General features: G+C 39.9%; 1 protein-coding gene across 9 annotated transcripts in view; it reads left to right on the top strand.

Moving 5' to 3' along the window:
- Positions 1 to 4,801: 4,801 nt before the first annotated feature.
- LOC115336437 (aminopeptidase O (putative)) overlaps positions 4,802 to 24,704 on the top strand; it is a 207,707-nt gene continuing 187,804 nt past the window's right edge. For 2 of the 9 annotated variants that reach the window (XM_041120729.1, XM_041120728.1), the window contains exon 1: positions 4,888 to 5,898. The gene's annotated coding sequence lies outside the window, so the exon portion shown is untranslated. The other 7 variants (XM_041120724.1, XM_030003316.1, XM_041120727.1 and 4 more) reach the window with 7 other exon arrangements.

The following is a 24,704-nucleotide window of genomic DNA, read 5'->3' as shown; positions in this document are numbered from 1 at the left end:
ACTTTTCGGTCCTTTATCCCATATGACTACTGAATGACTGTATTAGGGTTTTATCAGGCCAAATTGGTATCAAAGCATGAGGCCAAATTAAGACAACCATTGCTGTTCATGTGGAGGGGGTATTTTTCTGCACCGGATGACAAGAATCACTACAGCTGAAATAATAGACTGGATAAAAGAAAGAATCCTTTGGGGAAAATACAGGTTAAATTAAATCACAACACTCCTGATGCAAGAGTAAAGCCATAGAATAACATTCATATTTAGCAACCTTATCAATGACTAATTCTTACAAGTGACGAGCTGGTAGCAATAGCCACTGAATGCACATAAAATTTGATCCTAAGATCAGGTGTCTGTTTTTATCTTTATATTTGCTCCCAAAAGGTAACTTCATGTGAGAGATATCTTTGGAAACCCAAAAGTGGAAATGCTATATGTGTCTAGCTAAGATAAAACATAGCATCTGAGGTTCATTTTTATCTTCTTTGTTATCTTTTAATATTTGTTTGTACTATTTTAAAATATGCAACCAAGGAAAGATTACCAGGCAAGGTATAATGTTTTTTCTAGCTCTCCTGGAACTTCAGGGACGTCTCCACACACAATTTGCTTTACAGGCTTCCACATATGGTATACTTAACACATTGATTTTGAAGATTTCAGAAACCATTTGCAGATGAGTCTCCCTTTATATTAATCAAAATACTGACAAAGTAGGACAGTGGCTCCAGCCACCAGCTGCAGAAGCAACTAAAGCAGAAAGGACTTCCTTGGAAAAGGATAAAAGTTAGCTGCAGCAGGGCCGCTCCATCACTCTGAACTGTGCAGGAAAAAGCCCTAGTTTTAGTGTCAAGCAGCATATCAGGTGGTACTTCTGTTAACTCTTTTTCCTAAATAACGTGTGGCACTGGGAAAAAAACAGCAAGCCAAGAATTTGGTGGTAAGAGCACCTATGGAAGCCAACAAAATAAATAAAAAAAGGCTGAGGTATGCCACCTTCCTAGGCTTTTAAATTCAATTTCATGCATACCTGCTTCTATACCACCTCCTCCACCGTGCTTCCTTACTCACCCTCAATTTTGTTTCCTGTTAAAGCATTTATAAACATTTATAACATTTATTACTTACACACCACCGCTACTAGACTGGAGGTGTGTGGGAAACCCTTGCTGCCATCACAGCGTTCATGCTGCCTCTCTGTTAAACCCTCTTCCCTTATCCTGCGTGTCTCTTGTTTCTTTAGATGGTATCTCTCTGGAGTACAGGATGCTCCTTCCTCTGTGTTGGCGCAGCTTTTAGCTCAACTGGTTTTTAGGCACTATTGTCACAAACATAATAACTAACAGTGCAAGGCAAGCCATATGTTCAACAGAGTCTGAAAGGAGCCAACATCCAGTTTCAAACTATGCTCGAAATTGTGCACAGCTTCAATCAACTGCATCTTCAATCGTCAAATATAATCTTCAACTAACATTTAACAGCTTAATTTGCTGTGCCAACAAAGTGCCATACTCACATGTAGTGTTGCTTTTTGTGGATCTAAAGAAGAGGTGATTTTTTAACATGGGCTCATACTGTTCTTGTACAGCGCAACCTTGTAATGTAACTGAAAAAGAGAATCTATGCACAAGCTTTAATCTGCTTAGACTCTGCAGGATGGATAAAATACTAGTTACCAGATAATACTAGTTACTAGATAACTGGCATAGTAATTAGTATATTAACTATGTTAGTTATGGCAATACCAGTCACTCCAGAACGCAATCTACACATCTTTTATTTCTTCGTGGTCAGCACCTTGTGAGCAGTTGAAAGGTCATTGGTAATTATAGTTTCTGAATTTTGAGTAATCTAGACTCAACATGTTAGACTGAGTTTTGCCCTCTTGTCCATGTTTCAAACACTCCTATAGAGCAACTGCTCCAAATAATTGCCACTGCTGTTGTGTTTGGCACCAAAATAAAGTCGATGTGGTACTAGTGACAATTTTTTTTAAAAAGTATTTAGCAGTTACTTTCAGTATTTTTGACTTTTAGAACTTGTCTTAAGCCTGATTGTTAAAGGTGTAAAATGTTAATACTACTGAAATATTGCCCAAATAAGATGTTACAAATATACGCCTTTATGTAATCTTTAGATTTTTTTGTGAAAGTTACAGCAATATTTTTACACTAAGCTTTTCTTTTTAATGGCAAATAAACTTCACTACTGGAATCACAAGCAGGTGGCTACTTTGCTCATGTTTAAGGCCAAATAAAGCAAGCCTCCAATAATCATGTACATCAGGCTATCCACTGTTCACTGGCCAACAGCAATCCAGACTGTTTTATTGTAAATGGGAAGGATGATGATGATGATGATGGTGATGATGATGTGCCATGCCGTATGCATTTGGACAGCAACAGGAAATGCTATTGGTCAGAGAACAGCTCTTCTTTCAAGAAATAAATAGGTTCTGAGGTAAATATGGAGCAAGAGAGAGGTTGATTTATGCTCATGATGAGGTTCTGGTTTAGTTTTTTTAGGCTAGAAGAATGCATTCCCTCAGTCACTGGAAAAGGCTGCCACGTACACAAGTAAAAGCACGAACATACCACAATGTTGACAATCCACTGATGCAATGCACAGTTGATTTCAAGACCTCTGTACATCCCTATTGCATCGGTAGGAAACTTGGCTTGTATTGTGAACTGAAAACAAAAAAAGCACTAAGGCTGCTGTAGTGCAGCTTTTGCTTAAGCTACAGCGTTCTTGATCAGAGAAAAATGCATTGCTTTTCCAGTATTTGCGAAGTAATGTGTACTTTCATGGTCATTCACTCTTGTTTATATATGTCAGACCTTCTCAAACAGAACTCTTAAAAATACCAGTTTCATCTGGATTCAGAACACATACTTAAGCCTATCCAAAGTGGTACACTGATTTCAGACTCAACCTTTCCTTGTTTACTGCAGATAGCACTAGCCAGAAAGTCCTTCCTAAGTATGGGTAGTGTGGCTGTAATCCTCAGAGAGAGGACCCTGTACTGGATCTGGCTGGGTCAAGGGTATTTTCTATTATCTTCCTACAGGTGCTAGTATGTTCCAATTATTTTGGAAAGACTGAGATTTCTGGCAGTTCTTGACACTTTAAAAACCACCTCAGTCAGGCCTGCTCTGAGTAAGTTTGCATTTCACAATGGCAAGCAGGCATCCAAATGTCATCAGGCTCCCGAGTCCAATGTTTGTGAGCCTCCAAAACCTCAACATTTCTGTTCAGTTGTGATTTGAGCTCCTAGCTACTTAAATTTCTCCAAGGCAGTCTTTAAGACACCTTTGAGTAGGTTTACACCGGAACTGATGCAGAGTTCCTTAACCATGAAAACACACAGGCTAGGTCTGTAACCAGAACTTTACAGCTGACTCTGAGGTGGAGACCAAGCTACTTCACCCTGGCACGGAAGCAATGTAAGGCAGATACATCGCTTTCAGGGTCTGAAATTCATTGCAGCACTGCTTTGTGGAGATATGCCTACATTTTCTGCTAGCAGGGATTCATAAAACTAAACCAAATCCTTCTCAGAAGGATTCTCAAACTACATTCCCAAATTCCCTGCCTCGCATACCCTGTCCAGTGGGGACAGGAGGTTTGCACAATAGATGATCTCTGTGTTTCTTTCCCCATAATCCAAGGATAACAGCACCTGCTTGAGTGGAGGGAGCTTTGTTTGCAAATTTCCCTGGTTAGCAAGGATCTGAATCCAAATTTCCCACCTCCCTTGAAAATGCAATTGGGAGTTCTGGGAGAGACTCACCCAATTTCCCCTCTCACTTTGCATAAATAATTAAATATTCATGGTGCTAAGGAGAAGGAAAAAGTGACTTTGCCAAGCTGTGGTTAAGGCACTTGTATTGGAAAGCCAGGTTTGAATCCCTATTCTAATGAATATTTAATTAGCCCTCTGATACCAGACAAGCTGCAGAGGCATTTCCATTCCCTCCTCCCCCACTCCTTTCGCTAGCCTCCTCAAGGAGCCTGGGCACCTGTGCACCGAGAACCGAATAAACGGCAAGACTCACAAAACTGAACACCGCAAAGCTGAACTAGGTGTTTCACAGACCTTTCATGGTCCCGATTTTAACAGCCAGAGGCCTGCCTACCATTCCCAGACAGCTGCAGAGCTGATTCAGTGCTAGCAACCGTTGGATGTTTTCAGCGGCTACTCCTTTTGCTGAGAGGAGGTAACGGAACAATTTGCCAGTGAGAAGCCTCCTCGGCTGGCCCGGGAGGCAGCCGGCAGCTCCAGCACCCAGCCAGCTCCGAGACACAGAAGCAGGGGGGCTGTGCCAGCAGCTAACCAGCGATCAACTGCTCCAAGAGCTTAACCGTTCGCTGCCAACCTAAATGACAGCATGAAGTATCTGATTAAACCTGTGACGTAAAACTAAACGCTTTTACTTATACCCTAAGCTGAGGTCAGTGGGGTGTTGGCTGCCTGCCACACCGACGGCAGGGCCCCACCTCAGCCCGCCAAAAAAAAAAAATAAGTGTGCTCCTCCACCCTGTGATCTTATCGTGCCTGCAAAGGCTGGTACAAGCAGCCAGGCAACTCTGACGCCGCAGACTATCGCCAGTTACCTCAGAGGGCCGGCTCCCGCTCTGCTCCCTCATCACTCACGCCGCCGCCGCCGCCGCCGCCGCCGCCGCCGCCGCCGCCGCCGCCGCCGCCGCCGCCGCCGCCGCCGCCTCACGGGTGTGGGCGGAGCCTGCGGGGCCCGGGGGCGGGGCGGGGCGGGGCAAGTAGGGGCGGTGCCGGGCGGGTGAGGTCATCAAAAAGCGCCGCGGCCGTGCCGGAGGGCGGTGGGGGTTCGGCGTGAGCCCGGCAGGTAACGCCGCGGCTGCGGTGGGCGGTCGCGGCAGCTCGTGGGGCCGGAAGGGGAGCGGGCCGGTAGCGACCGTTTGTCCCGCTCACCCCCTCTCCCGTCAGACGGCTCCACACGCGCCGCGCCGCGTGGCCTCGGGAGCCGGCGGGTTGGCGGTGTAAACGGCCGCCGTTGTAAGCATTCCCTCTCTGTTCACCCGCCAGCCCCGTGCCTCCGGCCTGGCGCGGCGCTCCGGGCGAAGGAGGCGTGAGGGGGGAGCCGGGCGCCCCGTAAGGGGCCGGGGCGCGCTGGCTTCCCTTGAGCCGCCGCCTTTCCCACCGGGGGCGTCGGGCCGATCCGTGCGAGGCGCTGCTGGAAGTTCGAGGGTTGCCGTCCCTGCCTTGCCGTAATGAACTGAACTGCTGCGGCGGGAGAGTAGTCAGCAGTAGGGCGATCAGCGTGCGGAATAGTAGGGGATGTGCAGCCAGCAATACCCGTCGTCTTTTCTCACGCTACTTAGGCAGCTTGAGTCGGTGCTCTTCTTGTAGGGCTCTAGATTTAAGTATAATTTCCTGAAAGAGCATTAAATGCAATTCTGCCCAAGCTTCTTGAGGCTGGTTAACATGCCTTTCTGCTCATTGGCTTCTTCAATGCGTTGAAGCGTGCAGGTGAAACTCATGTCTTAATATGTGGCGGTTTGTAATTCATGTGAGGATTTCAGCTTAGTTGTGTGTTAGGTCCTTTACTCAGGATAATGCTTAGTTTTGCAAAAGTCAAGCCGAGTGGCAGGTGGCCTGCCAATGACAACATTGGAAAGAGAAGACACTTTTTCTGATTTCAGCCTTAAGGAAATAGTTCTTTCACATTGTAGGTGGTATTTAATAAATGACAGCTGCATTGAGTTAAAAAGTCACTCTATTTCAGCACGGGTTTGATTTGGACACTTCCTGTGTATGAATAGCCTCTCAACTGCATGCTCCATCTCCTGAAAATCAGACACGCACCCCCCCCCCCCCCCCTTTCATGTGTGTGTTGAGTGGAAATAAAATCCAAGGTAATTTTTCACCTCTTTAATGCTGTTCATCATCTCCACAGAGTCACAGAGGTTGAAGGGGAGCGCTAAAGATGATCTAATCCAGTACCTCTGCTCAGGCAGAGTTAGGTATAGCAGGTTGCCTGGGATGATGTCCACCTTGAAATCATGTTGTAAAATAAAAAAATCGAAAACTCCATCCTTGCACAAATGGGCTTTCTATAAACATAGTAATTGTAGATTTGCGGGCAGGGACTTGGAAAACGTGTAGCTGCATATATTTGGGCTCTTTTAATGATTTTAGGTGTTTGGTCACTACTGTAATACAAAGAACTGCCAACGGACTAAAGAGAGTTTATGGGGAATATCAGGATGCTCTTGCTAGCTCATTTACCAATAGTAAGTTATCTTCTGTCTCAGTCTTTGGTTAATTATGGGTTTTTCTTCAGGAATGGGTGGTTTAGGGGCGGAAGGGGACTTGGATTTTTTGGTGTTTCCCTTCTCATTTAATCTGAAAGAAAGAAGAAGTTTTCTGTCTTGACTTGTAATTTCAACTAATGGGAGGCAAATTCCACTGCTGCTAACTTGTAGTTGGTAAAAAAGGTCTTCCATTATGCTCATTGTTTCTATAGTTTCCAGACTTAAAAGGAGGCTTCTGGAAAGGCACCAGCTGCTTTGTCAAGGAATATTACTAAGTGAATTAATTATCACATCAAAGCATCATTATGATGTGCGCTGGTCTTCTTGTGACGCAGAGTGAGGTCTGCAAGCTCTTTTGTATGGATTGGTTGTAGTAGTTTAACAGTAGCAAATGTTTCTGTTAGTTTGTTTAAGTGTTACTTTAATCTAAAGAAGAACTCATTCCTGCTTTAAAAAAGCTTAAGATGGCTTAGCTATTCGTGTTAAGTGTGTGGAATAAAAATAAGTTTGTATTTACTGAAAATTATGTATAGCTATTACTTGATATTTAAAGAGTAAAATTACTGTTGATGCTGATGTTCAAAACTGACTCTTGGTAAGATCTTAGTATCTTACATTGTGTGAAAAATTTATAAAACTGGATTTGGAAGAAGCTTCCTTGAAAGCATTTTAAAGGGAATTAGTTATAAACCTCTTATAATTATTAAAGAGAGTGTTTATCCAAAAGACTTCCTCCACCCCCCCCCAACCCCCCCAGTTTTCACTTTCTTTAAATGCTAAGTGGGTGTTGTGGTTATTGTAGGTTATCATTCTAACACCTGCATGTTGAAAGCAACTGAGTTAGCTTTTCTGTATGGACAAAGCAAATCATGCTTAACTGAAGGTGAAGAGAAACCAAACATGGCTTTATTTGCACTGTCTTTTACATGGGGATAAAAAGCTGGTGTTGTTTATATGTGTAGCATCTGGATATTGGCCAGTGGCATGTGGGGAAAGTCTGTGGTGCTGAAATACTTCTACACCTTTTGAAGCAGTACTTTCTTAGTTTAATGTTTGTAGTAAGTATATTGCCAGGGTAGTTCAGATGCCCATTTTTTTTCTTCTTACTTTCCTCTGCAGGACAGGATTGTGTTTCCAAGTTCTTCCTTCTCCTGTCTCTCTATTTCATTTTCCTTTTAACTGTAATAACTGAAAGTGTGCATTACTGTGTATTTCTTACCACAAAAAAACGGTTTTTGCTATAGTATTTTTAGGAAGTTTATTCTCTAATCTTGTCTACTTTGCAACCATGTTTTATTTTGCCTGGAAGCTCTTTCCTTGGGTTTGTTTTCAGAGGCGTATGTTTCTAATTCAGGCTGATGCTTTCTGTATTAAGTGGAGAAGCAATGTTATACAAATATCATTCCATGAAGGATCACTTCTCCCCTATTTCCCATTCTTTGTGCCTTTTATGCAACTCCATTATGCACAGATAATCAAGACTGAGTCTATTCATGTTGGCCACCATCTGCTATTATTGTTGTTTACTCTTTTGCAAACATCTATCTTCTAAAATATTAAAACATGTAACCAAACAATTAGCTTGCCTTATATTTTTATGACTCATGCAGTACATTTGATAAGGAAGGTGCATTGAATGTGAGGTCTGTTTTAAAAATGTATTGGTAATTTGTTGCATCTTTGTGTGTAGAAGTAGTATGACACAAAACAGTGTTTGTAAAATGATCATCAAGAGTTTGTGGTAGCATTCCTAATTTGTTTTCATGCTTAGAATCTAGCTAGCGAACCTCCTTTTCTAAAGGTGAAATGCATTACTTTCAAAAAAAATGAACACCAGATACTCATATTATGGATGGAATATAGCAAAAAATATTATAGAAGACAATGTTGTGTAAGAGAAGTATCTCAAAAAAGATGTCAGAAGTAATGGCTCTAGTATCTTCTCTGTGATGACAGTACCTTGATATGTGCATAAAGTAGTGAGGAACTTGTCATATCAAATTCAAGCAGTACTGACTCAGAACAGCGTATTGAGGAAGCAGTAGTAAAAGATGTACTATTTGCATATACAAAGCTCAGATATGTACAAAGAACTTCCAAGGTGTACAGCAAGGATATTGCTTCAGCAGTTGAGGTAGTGTGTTTCTCGTATTATGTGAACACCGTGATTACAATTCAACCTCTTAACCTTCCTGAAGGAAGAATGAAAGGAAATGCAGAATGAATAGAAGTTCAGTTATAAGAGTGTATTAGATAGCTGGACCACAAAATAAACCAAATGATACCTGCATGCTTTGACATTTACATGACAGAATGCATACCAATGGCTTTTGCTTGTCTGGAAAACACTTTAGAGGTATTCGAACCACATTAGCAACAACACAACATACATTACATCAGTGTTCAAAAAATACATGAGGTATGAATATATAGGTGAGACTTTCCACTAGTGTGTAATTAGCATAGGCAGTTCTTCTTGTTTAAAACGAAAGCCCCATTTCTCTTCATACCTTTCATACTCCAACTCCTTCTCCCTGTGAAAGTGAGGAAAATGTTGAATGACAAATGCTAGCCTGAATTAGTTTCATGATCATACACTGTTTGGGAGTCAAATTTGTTACACTTCTTCTGAATCTGTGTTCAATTAGGAAAAAAGTAGGGAAGAATCCTGCCTTTGTATACCTAGGCTTGACTTGCAAATTTGCGTAACATTGCAGCTCCTGTTGATTTTGGTAAGGATTTTGATAAGCTGTGTTTAGTACTTGTGGTAGAAAGCATGTTGGTGGGATAATTATATTATGGGTTTTGTACATTTTTGGGAAGACTTGGTTGAAGAAAATATAGAAGTTGCATTTAATCAGATGCAGTTGGAATGAAATGGTAAATTAAATCATCATTTACAGCCTCTTCTGTTGAACTCCCCAAACTATCACATATTTATGAAAAGACATCACAGTTCAAATAAAGAGGAGAGCATGGGGTTTACAAGCATGTTTGATTGTTGCACAGCTACACTTTTTCTTTTTTTCTTCTCACCTATGTCTTATACCTGTCATTACAACTTTTGGCTTCTGTGAGTGCACACATACTTTCTCTCTGTCTCACCTCACTGATCTAGTCATGTTGGACCAAGGAGGGACAGTCTATGTGTAGATACTAAACTTCAAACAAAATATCAGCATGTGCTTTACAATATTGTTGAAATAGCAGTACTGACTGAAAGCAAAGATATAGATGCCTAGCATGTAAATAAATGCAACAATATATATAAATGTGTATCTCTTTGCCCTGTTCAGTAACGGGTTTTCACAATGGTCTTTTCAAGAAATTAAAAAAACCCCACGTTTTAGTTCTGTTATTACATTCTGCAGTAATTTTTATCTTCCTCTTTTGTTGAAGTGCATCCTTCGTTTATCAATTTTTGCTTGGGATTTTTTTTTTTCACTTGATTTGATTTCTGGTTTGCTTTAATGTGATTCCTATGTATCAGTTTCATTGCTACAGAAGTTGGGTGTATAGTCAGTAATTGCCTTGATCTTTTACTTTTCTTCTTGATACTAAAAAGGCTGTCTATTTAAGTGACCAAATAAACAGTTCATTCCTGTCTTTTCTTCTTGGATAAAACTGAGACATTCTCCCAGGGTGGTTGAGATCCAGTGTTGGATAAGCCAAGCACAGCCTGAAGGAGGAGTAGATATCCATCTTGTCTGGAATGAAACCATTTATCCATGTATTTTAATGTCATAAAATTAGCAGTGCTGTGGAAGACAATGCATTTGTTCATCTCATGTCAAGTTAATTCTTATGTAACATGGCTTTGGGCCCAAATGAAACATTTAAATCATCTTTCTAGCTCTTGATCAGGTGACTATCATATACATGCCTTAAAATACTTCTACTAGATTCTTTGAAATTCTGGGTAGCCTTATACAGTTTTTCTGTACTGCAAATGCTGTGTGCTTTCCAAAAATGCATCATTTTACCATTAAATTTCTTGGTAATAAAGCAGGTACAAATAAAATAGGATTAAAAAGCACAGCTGTTTTGCAGCTCTATTAATATTTGTTCCTTCTAAAAAATCTGGAAAATACATTGTGTTAGCACTGATTATACATATCTTCTATAAATTTTGGTCTGATGTAAGTCTGAATTTGCAAGAAGAATAGTTTAAAGGCAGTGTGTGTTGTTTGTATTTTGTAATCACTTATAGTTTTAAAGAGAGAATTTTATTGCATATGTACCCAACTGATGTAATGCATAGTGGTGTAACATTACCCCCACACAAGAGGGCACACCAAGTCCTCTGGAATATAATTATGGAAAACCTTTTCAGTTAGGGTAAATTAATATCTGCAAAGAAAATAATAAAAGCACACCTTGAATGTGGTGCTACGTATAATTTTTAAGAAATGTTTTGTATGAAAATTTTATGTATGTGCCAGAAAACTGAACTAATCTTGCCTTAAAGTCCTTTTGGTTTAGTTCAGTGAATGTTGTGAAGTTCTGTGACTGAAGATTAGCACTGTTGTTTAGGCTGGCTTGAAGAAAAGTAGAAATTAATCTAACACTCATGTCATCATTTCTTTCTTACCATAGAGTGTTATAGTCAAAAGATTATAAATACAAGAGTTCCCATAGTGAAGTGAACTTCCAGGATTCAAATACAAACATTTAATGATCTGAAGAGTTTTTTAAAGTTATTGTTAACTTTTGGTAAAGTTCTTTTGTGTTCACATTGCAGGTTTTATTTTGTATTCTCTCTCAGAAACAAGCACAATGTTTCTCTGTTTCCATCCCTAAAATTTATGTATGGAATGAATTTTTTACAGGTACATTAGTGTCACTTGAAGATTTTTTTGTCCTTGGGTTCATCTTAATTTATTACTGAAGTACCAATTGATTTAAGTTTTAAGGACCATTTTCCCTCAGTCTTTTCTGTACTAGTTTTAGCTTTGTAATTCTGTTTTAGAGCTTTTTAGAGTCAGTGGAGGGAATAAATAATTAGACTTCACTACGATTTGGGGCTTCTGTTCATCTCTCCCCTTTTCCTATCCCTCCCTTCCTAAGACATTTAGTGGCCCAATCTCTATTAAAAGCACTAGGTACTATCTCTCTAGATCTGTATACTTCCTGAAAATCTCTCATATAGTTTGCAGATGTCTTAAGATGCCTTTATAAAGATTCTTAAGGAATTTTCTTTCAAAAAACAGACAATGCAGACAATATTGTTTAGGCATCTTCATTGTTACAAACAATTAACATTTTTAAGTAGCCACTCTGAACACTGTGTGGAAGATCACCCTAATAATACAGCAATGAAATACATATTAAAGCTAAATTCTATGTGGAAAATAAACCACCAACTTCAGAAAGTGATGTAGTCTGACTATTTCTAAACATATAATCTATCTTGGAAATTTCTGGTTAATTATCCTTGGAGCAGAAGAGTAATATTTTGTTTGTCCTCTTGTTATTTCAGCTACATTCTAGACTTCTATTGAAAATGTAAAAACACTATTTCCTGGGGGTATATTTTGGTATACTCATTCTTAAAATGATGTATTTCTGTTCTTATTCTTTATTTGCTCCTTACCTTTTGTCACGAAATGGAGTGGTTTAGACTGCTTAAAGAATCGCTTCTAATGGTATCAGCAAAAGAAAAATGATTTAATAGGAATTTACATAAAAGTGCGACTTCACAGAATTTGATGGCAAGGTTCACTGTATTACTTAATACATGGATGAAATGCACAGAGGAGAATTAAGCTAGAATCACACTAAAATTAGGTATGCAGAGACCAAAACCACAATAGGTTAAAAAAAGAGACATATACAAAGAAAAACTGAGTTAGAGTTGATTTCTTGTGATTTGTACAGAGATCAGGAGCGTGAAAAGGGTAAGGAAGACCCTCCCATTGAGTCATGAGGTTCAGAGCAGACCCCCTTGCTTTCTAAACTCCTGTCGGAGTCTAGGTGCAGCTGGATCAACTTCCAGTCCCAGACATGGTCAACAGTTTATATCTAAAGGGATTATGAGTATAATAACAGCCTGGGATTCATTCACAGTCAAATAAAGTTCACGACAGTAATTTAAGTATCGATTTGAAAAGCAATAACTTGTAACATACTTGCTGTAGAATATTCAGATTAGTACACACACACATGCATAAAGGCACTGAGAAATATACATAAGCAAGTAAAAGAAGTATACCTGTTAAAAATTCCCCTCGAGTTCAGTGGAAATATTCACATTGAATGCTTTGGCACCATTCTCAACGGGCGAAGTGTTGAGCCTCAAGGAGCGGAGAGTATCAGCCCAGGTCTTGTCGGCTTTCGTCGACAGAACTCCGAGCTTTGCAAACAGAAAATTTTGCGATCTCTGACAGGCGTTCCACTCAGAGGGAGATGCTGGTTGCAGCCTGCTGCGGTCCAGGAGAGCTCAAAAGGTCTCACTTAGTACCACTGTTTATAGGTTCAGGAGATGATTGACTTTAGTGATAAGCAAATTACTGGGATTCCAGCTGCACCGGTACCATTTCAGGTGAGTTACAATTCCAATAAGGAAGACTCTGGGGCTGTTGGAGAATGTCTTAAGATTCAGATATGGGATGCTCCAAGGCGGTTAGGGAAGGAGTGGGATATGTCTCAAGGTTGTTACAAGAGAACTAGTTATCTCTACTTCTGGTTTTTTTTTTGGTTTTGCTGGACAGCAGGAGTCCTTGAGATGGTCTGCATGACTCCCTGTCTTAGCCGTGTAAGAGTTCCAGGTATGGTCAAGGAACACTTAACCACCCGACTCATTACAGTTACGCTAAGGCCAAGCGAGACTTCCCGAGTTCGTAAATCAGACCAAAGAAGGGCAAAGAAACACACCACCACGTTCCACCCCGTGACTAAAGTCAATCCATCTCTCTCCCACAGAGTGGCGGTATGGTCGCATCTTGCCTCTGAGAGTATAAACAGCTCACTTTCTTCATCACTCGAACTATTTATCTCTGAATTGTTAGGGGGGATCCTAGTAATTGTACATCCTCTTAATTTCCTCCAGTCTCAGTTTTTCCACCTCCACCTGCAGTACAACAAGATTTAGTTCCTTTTTCCCTTTTTTTCTTTCAATGCCTATATGCCAATTGGGTGTTCAGAATCTCTTAAGCTACATTTTTTTCAAACATCCCAATCATTTCTCAAAGAATAAATCAACACATGTTACCTCATCCCATTTTTCAGTCTTATGACAAAACAGCATTAACTGTAATATTGTATTACATTTCAAAAGTCTATTTTCTGGCCGCTTCTCACCATCCTCTAATCAGTATTGTGACCACCCCTGATTACAGTAACATTTTGACTGATCTTTTGTCAGGGGCCCCCCACCAAATTTGTTCCAGTTCTGTAGGATGTATCCTAAGGGAGAGCAGGAGGGTACTTCCTGAGAAGCAGTAGGACCCGTTTCGGTACTGAAAACAATTTATGAGGGACATCTCCCTTCGTCTTCTGTGGCGTATCCTCCTTGATACGTCTTATGCAGGATCCAAATGCTCACTGCTTTTCAGTAGTCTTCCTCTCCCCCCTTTTTTTGAAAAAAATACCTCTTTTAAATAGCATTGCACTGTTGTGTCACTTACTGCCCAGCTGCACGAGAGGAGCTGATGGAATCCCCGATCAACAGGTCGGTGCACGCTGGAGTCCACTCAGTTCTTTTCTCCCTGTTGGGTGCGGGAAGATGATCCGGGCAAGGCTGTCAGCGAGGTCCCATTTGGGTCGCCAAAACCTGTTGTCCTAAAAGCGTATTCATTTAGCCGGCGTGCAAGCCAATAACACACAGAGTCGAGGTTTTTTCAAGTTAATTTCAGTGATGTGTGTGATCGCATGCCTGTCTTAAGATAGCACACCCTTGTCTCAAAAATCCTCACATTTATACACTTCACTAATGCATATTCATTTTTATTTTCCTTGATGATTCCATACTTGTTTTTTACCCTTCATGTTAATTAGTGCACGCACTCTGTCTTCTTCCTTCGTTACCTTCCTTAGAGTAGGTTGTATCATTTGAGTAGGTGGTCAATGAGTCAGTGGTCGCAATCTCACCCTGTAGGAGTTACCTTTTGCCTACTTCTTCCCTGATCTTGGCAGTTCCAAGTTGTTCTTCAACGTTTATTGACCAGACCACAATCCATTACCTTTCCTGACATAAAGCCCCATTGTCTAGTAGTTAGTTCCTAAACCCTAAATCATGTCTAGTTATTGTTTCCCTATTTTAAATATTAACTTAATGGAATTGTACACAGGACTTTAGCAGCTCCCTGGGTATTTCAATCATATTATACATATTAATTGATAACAGATTTAGGTCATCATGTTGTAACGGTTTTCTCACCTATGTAAGAATCATTCCATTGGGGGTAGGTAGTACGTCGTGATAAGACTGTAGTTTGATTGTGGCAATTGGTAAGTTTTGACAGGAGCTGAATAGTTAAAATCGCATCCCACAATTTTGGTAAAGTTACAAACACAGGTATTTGAGTGGTTGTATATCTCCACGGTGGTGGTGTTGCTATTGTTGTTGTTGCCATCAGTACAGATTCATTTGCTCCTGTAAAAGAAAAGAAAGAGAAGTCTTGGTGGGGAGGGCCGAACGGGTTACCCCTTTTATGATGCAGGATAAATCCACCTAGCACTGATTCTGTGTTTTGTACCACTGCTATCAGTAGCTTCCCAAGCAAGAGAGCTACAAGGTTTAGAGTCATAGGCATAGTTCCAATTTGGGGCAGATTCACCATAACAGGTTGTCCAGGTGTATTTTCTCAACTTGTTTAATTGCTCGGGTTAGAGATAAAAGTCCTTCTCCCCACTCCAAGTATCTCTGCTCTGTTTCTTTAAGTACAGTTGAGCTAAACAGTAAAGGTCTCTTTGGTCTGTTAGGGCCAGTTCGGAACAGATTACAATAAGTACCATGTTCTGCAAAACCCCATTCTGCTATAATAGGATCGTGGGGGTGAATTGGTCCCAGTGATCGGTATGTTTTTAACTCCTGTATTAAGGTTTTAACTGCCTCTTGTTCAGAGTTCCATTTCCATGGTTTTCCCTTCAGTAGAAGTGAGTAAAGTGGGCAAGCAATGATAGAAAATTCAGGTACATGCATTCTCCAGTATAAAGTACCCATGAGTTGTTGTAGTTCTTTCCTAGATTGGGGCATTTCTAATTGTTCTATTGTACTTAGGGTGTCTGGTGGAATCACTGCACTACCTGCAATCCACCAAGTACCTAAAAATTTTACCTGTCTGCCTGGCCCTTGATATTTCTCGGGTGGGATCTCAACTTCTGCTTTGTGTAGTGCCTGTTGCACTGCTGCTGCTGCTTCCCCCACTGTGTCAGGGGAAGTGCCCCTGATTAGAATATTGTCTATGTATTGGTATAGTTTCACATCCTGGGGGAGTGAGACTGTAAATGTTCTGCAAGCGCAGCATAAGCAACTGTGGGAGAATGTTTATATCCCTGTGGGAGTCTGTTAAAGTGTATTGTACACCTTCCCAAGTGAAAGCAAATTTCTCTTTATTTTTCTCTTGTAAGGGGATCATGAAGAACATGTCCTTCACATCTAATGTTGCCATCCATGGTTGTGCAGCTGCTTGCAAAGTAGTTGTTAAATTTGCGATGTTTGGTATAGCAGCTGTTAGCGGGGCTGTATTGGCATTCGAGTGCCCCCAATCAATTCTTAAACACCACCTCCCACCCAGTTTATGGACTGGCCAGATGGGTGAATTATATGGGGAATGACTTCTGCAGATGATTTTTGTTTTCTCTAAATCTGCTATTGCCTCTGAAATTCCGTTTCATGCTGCAGCAGAAGTCGGATATTGTGGCACATTAGTAATCTGTGAATCAGGAACTGCAATGGCTGCACGGCATACATGCATTCTAGCCTCTTGATTTTTGTCAGGGTTGGGGTTTGAACCAAATGACCACACGTTACCATCCGGCAGGCACCAGGCTCGGCCCTTCAAAACATCAAAACCCCAAATATTTTTATTGTGATCCTTGATAGCAAAGTGAGTAGAGCACATACGTTTCTCATCCGGGAGCCATAAATTAACTTTCAAGGTTGAGCGCAGAACAGTTGCTCCATTTACTCCAGTGATTTTAAGTCTTTGCTGTCCGGGTCATACACCCAGCTTCTCAGCATCTTGTTTTGTTAAGATTTAAATTTGTGCTCCTCTATCTGTTAGGAATTTCACAACTGTTGTCGAGGGCCAACTGGAATCAAAATGTATGGGCCATTGTTATCTATCCATTGATAGGATTTCATTTGCCAGACCAACAGACCAAATAATTGTCCGGGCGCTACTAGGTTTTTTTTTTTTTTTTTGAATCTTTGGGAGAAAAAAGGTTATTACTCCCTCTCAGAGGAGGAGTCAGTGTCTGAGTGTTTGGAGCATTTACTCTCTGATTGTTGTCATCATTATGTTTCTGAAATGCGTGAATTAGACTCTAGATAACTCTGGCATTTTGTCTTTGAATTGCAGTTCTAGGGATACCTAGTGACAGTGCTTGGTTGTATAATTCTCTCCACCTCTGAACCCTGGATTTATGATCGGTGGGTTCCTGTTCTTGAGGGTTATTTTGGGTTGATTGTTTAAGTTGCCTAACATTACGACCTATCTTTTTGCTTTCATCAGATTATCCCATCCCATTTCTTGTCCATGATTTATGATGTCGTGCATCAGTGTTGCCCGGGGAGATTCCCTTGCACTAGGGCTTCTTCCTTGTCGTCACTGACTTCCCTCATGGCCAAAAAGGCATTGAAGTCTGCGGCTTTCCTGATTTCATCTTTTTTGCAATGAGGTAGGGTTTAAGCATAGCAGGGGCTCCCTTAATTAGAGGCTTTATCATGTCAGGATCCACAATGGCTGATACAGGAACATTAAGAGAGGTGTGTTCATGGATGGCCTGGTTACAGGCGTCTTTTGTAATACCTGTAGAGAGCTCATTTAAGGATTTAATAGGTATTAACAGAGGTTCTCCTTTCTCTAAAATATCTATTCCACCAGCCCAGTATGCCACTCGTTTTCGAGTGGAGATCATCTGGGGGTACAGGTCCAGCATTTAAAAAGACACCAGGGCCCCCAAATCCATTGGCTTCATCACCATTGAGTAAAATTCTGTCTCCCCCAGTTAGACACACTCGCCATAGGTATTCAGTTCCAGTTTCGCCTGGCTTACGGCTGTAGCATTCTTGTAAATTGACCATCTGAATTAGATTGAATGTTGTTTTTCGGGTACAATCTCCTGCTCCACCTGGAGGTCCAGTGGTTTCTTCTGTTTTTATAATGGGCCTGGCCTCATGTTCAGGGGGGTTTAAAGAAAATAGAGGATTATTTCTCCTTGGATAGTTATCATCGGGGTCACCCCATATGTTTCCATCCCATTCTTCAGGGGATACAATTGGTTTCCTAATTTGCACAATGTCAGGGGGATAGGGAGCTTGCATAACCATCATTTCAACCCTTTCCGCGGACTTTTGTTTTTTCTCTTTTTCTTCCTGTAACAGTTTCTGCAGCTGCTCAATTTTCAAGGACAGTATTAATTCAGCTGCTTTTCTGCCTTCTGCTTCTTCCTTTAAGTCCAATTCCCTTTTAGCGCTATTCTTCCTAAACTGCCATAAGTAGGTGCCTAACATTTTGCAAATAATTCCCGTTTCTTTTCCATCTTTTACATTGCCCTGGCTAACTTTAGCTGTTTTTCCACAGATTTCCAATCATGCCAGTTGTCACGAGCCTATTCGTCAGAAAATTTGGGACTTGAACTAATTTCATGTTTTTATAAGTAATCAGTGATACTACTTGCCATCTGCCGACTATGCCAATTTGTCACAAAATGGAGTGGTTTGGACTGCTTAAAGAATCACTTCTAATGGTATCAGCAAAAGAAAAATGATTTAATAGGAATTTACATAAAAGTGCGACTTCACAGAATTTGATGGCAAGGTTCACTGTATTACTTAATATTTACCATTTCAGGTGAGTTACAGTTCCGATAAGGAAGACTCCGGGGCTGTCGGAGAATGACTTAAGATTCAGATATGGGATGCTCCAAGGCGGTTAGGGAAGGAGTGGGATATGTCTCAAGGTTGTTACAAGAGAACTAGTTATCTCTACTTCTGGTTTTTTTTGGTTTTGCTGGACAGCAGGAGTCCTTGAGATGGTCTGCATGACTCCCTGTCTTAGCCGTGTAAGAGTTCCAGGTATGGTCAAGGAACACTTAACCACCTGACTCATTACAGTTACGCTAAGGCCAAGCGAGACTTCCCGAGTTCGTAAATCAGACCAAAGAAGGGGAAAGAAATGCACCACTACACCTTTTCATTTAGTGTTTCAGTTAAACAACAACAAAAAAGCAACTCTGCAGAATATAAAAATGAACATTTTTTTTACTTTTAAAAAAGTTAGCGCTATGTAATGCAGTATAATATGGAATGTAGTTGTAATAGCAAGACAGCTTATTATCTTTTTGCTTGTCTTTTCTCTGTACCCCTCTAAGAAGAGTCTGGCTGCATCCTCTGTGCACACCCCTTTAGGTACTGGGATATAGCAGGTAATCTTCCCTAACTGCCTCATCCCAAGGCTGACCAGACACAGTGCCATCAGCATCTCCTCCTGTATTTGTGTGTTACAGTCCTCTAGCCATGTTAGTAGCTCTCTGCTAAGCCTATTCTGTCAATGAAATTGCAATTTTTCAGTAGACTTACTATAAACTTAGTTTCTTTCCAGAGGATTAAATTAAGCTAAGTGAATTGTTAGGCAATCAGCTTCTGAATATTTAGTGGAAAAAAACCCATGCAGGAGAGACTTGTCAAAATTTAAGTTGTTAAAATAATCTGATTGATTTCTCTTACTAAGCAGCTGAGCTATTAGATAATGAAGAAATAATAGAACTTTTGCTTTGCTTTGGAAGGACTGTTGTGTCCTATATTAACTTGCTTTAATTTGCCCTTGAATTTAATTTTTAATTATCTTTTGTGTGTTTGTAATTTAAAAACCCACCAAACAACAATCTCAAGACCATCTTCAGCATTCACCAGTGATGTAATTTTTAACTCTGAGAGCATTTAAAATTTATTTCAACATAGTTAAATGTAGTTGAGCCTGTCCTGTGTTTTGCTCAGCTTTTGTTAAATATGGATATGGTTTCATGCTGGGTTTAAGTGTATTCCAATCTGAACTGCCTCCCGAAGGGCGATCATGTTCTGGCCCCAGCTGCATGTTCCTGCCTCCTCCCTTGAGTTGCCGCCGGCACTTGTGTAGCTTCATAGGAAGGAAGGCTGTGCAGAAATCTGAGGAAGAAAGACTCATTTCCTGTTGTGGCATCTCAGGCTAACATTGGCTTAGTTTTGTTGTGAATACACACCCTCACGTGTTTTATGCTTGCATTAGTCAAGTGATTGGATGGGGTCAATCTGGAGAGGTTACAAGCACTTCGGAGTTCAGGATGTAAGTGTTTTTTAAAAATGACTTGAAATCATTAAGTTAAAATTCAATAGCAGTTAAGTACAAAATGTTACAGAAAGGGAAATTCAGTGTGCAAATAAAAAATTGGGAAAAGCTCAGAGAATTGTTTTGTGGTTATAGCGATATTGGCTCAGGTTTTGTAGAGCAAACAGTGAGATTTAAAGGCTGAGATTACAAAGAAACATCACTACTAGCTTTAGCAACACAAGTATTTATTGTATTTCTCACTGGGGCTCTGCTGCCCCTGTGGATCTGTTGAATGACGAGACTATGTAAATGGTCTTAATTTATTACAGGCAAAATGAACTATTTTGACTCAGAGCACAATTTAAACTTTATTTTAATAATCTGCCTATTCTGAACTGGTGTATTGAGTGATCGGAGAGGTGGAAGAGTCATCTCTTGAGTGGGAGTGGGGGTCAGAAGGGGTGAGAAGCAAATGAATGCTTCCACAGTATAACTAGGTCCTCTTTATCCAAAGCTTCAGGAAACATGAACTTAGTGAAGCTCAGACATTAAGAAAAATGTTTACAGGAAAGAATATTTAATTAAATATTATGAAAAGACGGATCATGCTAACTAGTGAAACTGAACAATTCCCTTCGGCAGAGGTATTTAAAAACAATAGAGGAGTGTTTCACATACTTCTGTCTCAACTCAAGGGAAAGAATGAGGTTCTTCCACTGAGGACTCTTCCAGACAATATAATTAATCTATCAGATACATGAAGTATGTATGCAATAGTGGAGGCACAAAAAAATAGAGCAAACAAACAAAGAAAAAAGATATACTTTGAGAATATTTTTCATAAATCTAGAGTTTGGATGACATGGGTAAGAAAGGCCAAATGTGGTAGAAGTGACACAGTTGGCTGATGAAAATACTTTTTGATGTGAATGAAGGGTAACCTGCCAAAATTCTAGTTCACACGTCCGGGGCACATTTTAAATAGCTCCCTGCATGTATTTGAAAATTACTGCTTTTAATGAGTATTAGGTGTGTATTTCAAGCAGTGCAAATATTTAGTCAGGTTATGAACTTTCTAAACATTTTAAATGAAGCAAACTAGACAAGTGTGCACAGTTAATTTGGGCTAATATGAATAGGAGTGGGCAAGAGCTGAGAGTCCCATGTCTTATCAACACTGTGGAAGCCCAGAGAGTGATGTAGCAGGAGCGTTCTACTAATATCTAGCATTATTTTGTACAGCTAAATGTTTCCGTACACAGACCTCTGTCTTTAGTCTTTATGTTTCTGTAAAAATAGATATAAAAGAACATTTTTAAATGTCTCATTGCTTGCCCATAAAGCAGAGAATGCTGTGGTAGTAAGAGCGTGCTAACCGCATACTCTTTTGCAAATGTATCATGGTAGCTTCTAATGAAATGATCAAACCATTCCTCAAAAATACTTGATTTTTGAGTTTTACAACCTGAGATGCATATTTATATTTTCTGAAACTTCTAATCTGATACATTTTATTGAAGTTTTAATGTTAAGAAGTGTCAGCAATTTAAAAAGTTAATAGGGATGTAGGCAACAAACACCTCATTACCGTTATAAAGCTAGTATTCTAAGTGTCTGTTTCTTTACAGGACTATAGTGCTAGGCAGAGTTGCAACTAAACATTTTTATAGGACTTTTTTCTTCTAAAATCTCAACTTGGATACAGTCTTAAGAAATGTTTTTACCAATTGTGTCTTATTTTGCTATTTTATACAATTTTGTATTGTTGCAGGGAGTTAGGCTTCTGCTTTTCAGCACGTAGAAGAAAATGTCTGGTTCTGTTAACAAGCCTTGCTAATGAATTATTATATACTTCTCAGTAAGGGGCTTTATCTCTGCAGTTCCACACACATATTCCCAGTGGGTTTTTGAATTTCTAGAAGAGTGCTTCATTATCACAGTGATAAGGAAATCATGGCAATAATGAATGTAGAGGTCCTGCCTCCAGGGGATGGTAGTACATAATGGAGGTACAAAATCAAGGAGAGGGCTTATGTAATAGATGATCAAAGCAATTATACTAATAGCAGCTTCTTTCAAATTTATCTTAAATGTGGTGTTTTTCTATATGCTATGTATGGACTATTGCTACTGGCAGAAAGGTGCTGAATTGTGCTCTAGCAAAACTTCTGTGGATGAGTTCCTCACTAAGTTAAGAACTGTCCAGTGCAAGAATGTTAGTGGACAATTTCTTTACATTAGAATTAACATACAATTAACAGCATGTGCAGCATCCCTGATGGTTACTTAGAGTTCCAAGGTTGGACTTCAAGGTTCTTTTACTGCATTTAGCATTTACTTTTGGCTACTTGTTTATGTAATAGAAATAGATATGTCTAAGTTACTGGAATTGAAATTATACAGATAGGACCGAAAATAATTTTAAGCTAACCTCTAAAATTGAGGGGTTTGAAATAGGTTTTTTGTTTTATAGTATGTTTCTGATATTTTTTAATCTGTACAACTATACAGTATACAAAACTGCCTAAAACAAGCATTACTGCTGTGCATGACCATGAAACACTAGAGGACAGGGAAAGGAAGTAATTTTGTTTATAATTTCTGTTCTGTTAACAGTGCATTTTTGGCATGTTATTTAGTAAGCAGTAACTCTTTGGAGGCTCCAGGCATAGACCAAAGAAATGACATTAAAAAAAAAAAAAAAAATCAGACTTTTTATTTGTGTACATTTTTTTCCTCCTCTGAATTCAGTGTATGTACGTGTGTAGTTGGATATTGAAAAACCAATGGTGAAGCTCTTAGCAACTATGTTTGGTTTAGCTAGAAGAAGGTACACTATGAAGTATCAGAACTTCAATTAACATCATGTAGACAAAAATTCACACTGAGGATGTATATCCCAAGACTGACAAAGAAGTTCATGGTCATATATTTCCTTGGACTTCTTCAGTGTTCTTTTTAATATAATTTTCCATCTATTGTTGCAGATTATACCATCTTAAGTCTTTATATTTAGAAACTCCACAGTTGATTAGTGGAGTTTGCTGTACCTTCATAATGTAACTCCTACTTTTAAAAAGCTAAAATTGGTGAAATTATTACAAAATTAACACTTACATTAACAGTGTGCATGATTACCCTGTCTTAAAACTGTAGTGCTTAAATTCAGTTTCTTTTCCACTTAGGAGAGCTCTAAATAGGACTATCTCAAATTATATGAGACACCACCTCGCTTCATAGGATGCAACTTCCAGTGTGAGGCTTTAGTGAAGAAGTAAAATTATTATTTGTACAGGAGCATGCTTTGCAGAGAATGCAGAGCTTTTTGCTAATTCAGTATCCATATGAAATTATCAAAATACAGTATAAAAATACAAAGATATTCGAATGAGTCCCCAATACCATCAGAATAGAATAGCATATCAGCTTCTTTGTTGCACAGTTCTAATGTTCTGTAGACTCCTTAAAAATATTTCGTTAAAAAATTCTTCAGAGGTTCAGAAGCTGAGACACCTGAAAAAACAGCCATTTAAATTCACTTACTAGTGCTTGGAGATAGGCTACCTACAATTTTTGAAAGCTGAGCTATCTAAAGTTAAGGGGATTTGAGATAGGATTAAACAGACACAGTGTTACATCTGAATTAAAATTCAGTGTCAGAGTGTATGCAGTAATACTTGTTACTTGCCCACAAGTGTGTCCCTCTTGTCTGTTGCTCTCTTTGTAAACATGATCAGATGTGTCATCTCCACTAAACAGAAGTGTTGATCTGAAGCCTTAAACTGTAGAAAATGAACGTCCACTCTGCATGTTTTTTAGCCTCATTGGCCTTTGTTTTCAGTTGTCTCTTGAATCTCATGGATTTAATGTTTTTGTATTAATAGTTTTGAATGGGATTTATATTTACAGAATTTAATTTTTTGATAATGCTTCAATTCATTGTGGTTTTTTTTTAATTTGGATTGAGTTTCCTTGTATGGCATTATTTGTCACCTTTTAATCTTCCCTATTAATTAATGTTAAACAAATCTGACAGTCCTCTAAATGCAAAATAAATGTGGTTTTATAGAGATTCAACTGCAGCTTTACTATTTACTATGAAAGCAGCCCTGTGGAGAAGGACTTGGGGGTATTAGTGGGTGAAGAACTGAATATGAGCCAGCAATGTACAGTTGCAGCCCAGAAAGCCAACTGTATCCTGGGCTGCATCAAAGGAAGCGTGGCCAGCAGGTTGAGGGAGGTGATTCTGCCCCTCTGCTCTGCTCTCATCAGACCCCACCTGGAGTACTGCAGCCAGATCTGGGGTCCCCAGTACAAGAAAGAGAAGGACCTGTTAGAGCAGGTCCAGAGGAGGGCCACAAAAATCATCAGAGGGATGGAACACCTCTCCTGTGAAGAAAGGCTGAGAGAGTTGGGGTTGTTCAGCCTGAAGAGAAGGTTCTGGGGACACCTTATAGCAGCCTTCCAGTACCTAAAGGGGGCCCTGCAGGAAAGATGGGGAGGGACTCTTTAACAGGGATTGTAGTGATAGGACGAGGGGTAATGGTTTTAAACTGAAAGAGGGTAGATTTAGATTAGACATAAGGAAGAAGTTCTTCACTATGAGGGTGGTGAGGCACTGGAACAGGTTGCCCAGAGAAGTTGTGGATGCCCCATCCCTGGAAGTGTTCAAGGCCAGGTAGGATGGGGCTTTGAGCAACCTGATCCCCCCCCCTGGGGCAGGGAAGTTGGAACTCGATGATCTTTAAGGTCTCTTCCAACCCAAACCATGCTATGATTCTGTGATTTATTTTAAGGTGTTCAGAGGTGCTTCTTACCATGGTAGCTGAGAATTTAATGTAAGTTAGTGTAATTATCTTAATACTTTTGAGGTAAGAAATTGATCACATCTTCCAAATGGAGAACAGAAAAACAGCGATATAAACACTTGTAAGT

The sequence above is a fragment of the Aquila chrysaetos genome, chromosome Z (genome assembly GCF_900496995.4).
Source record: "Aquila chrysaetos chrysaetos chromosome Z, bAquChr1.4, whole genome shotgun sequence".
NCBI classification, from domain to species: domain Eukaryota; kingdom Metazoa; phylum Chordata; class Aves; order Accipitriformes; family Accipitridae; genus Aquila; species Aquila chrysaetos.
This window is presented reverse-complemented; position numbering and strand designations above follow the sequence as displayed.